This window comes from Bufo bufo, chromosome 5 (genome assembly GCF_905171765.1).
Source record: "Bufo bufo chromosome 5, aBufBuf1.1, whole genome shotgun sequence".
In the NCBI taxonomy this organism is placed as follows: domain Eukaryota; kingdom Metazoa; phylum Chordata; class Amphibia; order Anura; family Bufonidae; genus Bufo; species Bufo bufo.
The window spans coordinates 77811660-77813945 of record NC_053393.1 but is presented as its reverse complement, the minus strand read 5'-3'; positions in this window follow the sequence as shown (position 1 = coordinate 77813945).

Sequence of the window (2286 nt, the reverse complement as noted above, 5' to 3'; positions counted from 1 at the left end):
ACTGAGCAATAAACTGTGAAAGTAGTGTAGGTCAGAAGTGTAAAAAGTGGCCTGGTCATTAAGGGTGTTTAAGCTAAGGGGGCTGAGGGGGTTAAAAAGTGCTTTGATTTCTCACATTTTTATGCAATCATTTTGTTTAACCCACTGAATTAAAGCTGAAAGTCTGAACTTCAACTGAATGGTTTTGTACAAAATCCATTGTGGTAATGTACAGAACAAAAATTAGAAAATGTTGGATTAAATATATATATATATATATATATATATATATATATATATATATATATATATATATCAGGTCCATAAATATTGGGACAGACAATTCTAAAATTTTTGGCTCTATACACCACAATGGATTTGAAATGAACTGAACAAGATGTGCTTTAACTGCAGACTGTCAGCTTAAATTTGAGGGTATTTACATCCAAATCAGGTGTAGGAATTAGTTTGCATATGTGCCTCCCACTTGTTAAGGGACCAAAAGTAATGGGACAGAATAATCATAAATCAAACTTTCACTTTTTAATACTTGGTTGCAAATCCTTTGCAGTCAATTACAGCCTGAAGTCTGGAACGCATAGACATCACCAGACGCTGGGTTTCATCCCTGGTGATGCTCTGCCAGGCCTCCACTGCAACTGTCTTCAGTTCCTGCTTGTTCTTGGGGCATTTTCCATTCAGTTTTCTCTTCAGCAAGTGAAATGCATGCTCAAATCGGATTCAGATCAGGTGATTGACTTGACCATTGCATAACATTCCACTTCTTTCCCTTAAAAAACTTTGGTTGCTCTTGCAGTATGCTTTGGGTCATTGTCGATCTGCACTGTGAAGCGCCGTCCAATGAGTTCTGAAGCATTTGGCTGAATATGAGCAGATAATTTTGCCCGAAACACTTCAGAATTCATCCTGCTGCTTTTGTCAGCAGTCACATCATCAATACAAGCGAACCAGTTCCATTGGCAGCCATACATGCCCACGCCATGACACTACCACCACCATGCTTCACTGATGAGGTGGTATGCTTAGGATCATGAGCAGTTCCTTTCCTTCTCCATACTCTTCTCTTCCCATCACTCTGGTACAAGTTGATCTTGGTCTCATCTGTCCATAGGATGTTGTTCCAGAACTGTGAAGGCTTTTTTAGATGTCGTTTGGCAAACTCTAATCTGGCCTTCCTGTTTGAGGCTCACCAATGGTTTACATCTTGTGGTGAACCCTCTGTATTCACTCTGGTGATGTCTTCTCTTGATTGTTGACTTTGACACACACTTACCTTCTGGAGAGTGTTCTTGATCTGACCAACTGTTGTGAAGGGTGTTTTCTTCACCTGGGAAATAAATCTTCGGTCATCCACCACAGTTGTTTTCCGTGGTCTTCCAGGTCTTTTAGTGTTGCTGAGCTCACCGATGCATTCCATTCCATTTTTATGGATGGTACAAACAGTTGTTTTGGCCACGCCTAATGTTTTTGCTATCTCTGATGGGTTTGTTTTGTTTTTTCAGCCTAATGATGGCTTGCTTCACTGATAGTGACAGCTCTTTGGATCTCATATTGAGAGTTGACAGCAACAGATTCCAAATGCAAATAGCACACTTAAACTCTGGACCTTTTATCTGTTCATTGTAATTGGGATAATGAGGGAATAACACACACCTGGCCATGGAACAGCTGAGAAGCCAATTGTCCCATTACTTTTGGTCCCTTAACAAGTGGGAGGCACATATGCAAACTGTTGTAATTCCTACACCGTTCACCTGATTTGGATGTAAATACCCTCAAATTAAAGCTGACAGTCTGCAGTTAAAGGACATCTTGTTCGTTTAATTTCAAATCCATTGTGGTGGTGTATAGAGCCAAAAATGTTAGAATTGTGTTGATGTCCCAATATTTATGGACCTAACTATATATACACACACACACACACACACACACACACACACACACACAGTCATATTAAACTCCCTTTAATAAGTTCTGTCTCGTGTCCTTGAACAAATCCAAGTGCTAAGCTTCGCGAACACAAGGCTACCTGTTAAATACTACAATTTCCCCCAAATTGTTAACGAAGTACCAAATTGGAATTATGTAGAGATAGGAGGGAGTAACTGAAGGCCTCCTGTATCATACAATATGCCACCAATGTCTGAGAGGAGACAACCCCTTTAATGGGTGAAATAAAAATCAGCAACAAAGACACCTAAAGAATTTAATATTGTAAAGATCACAAATGCATGTTACAATAAAAAAGTTTAAGGTATTAAAATTTTATTTAAAAACTGTAAGAAA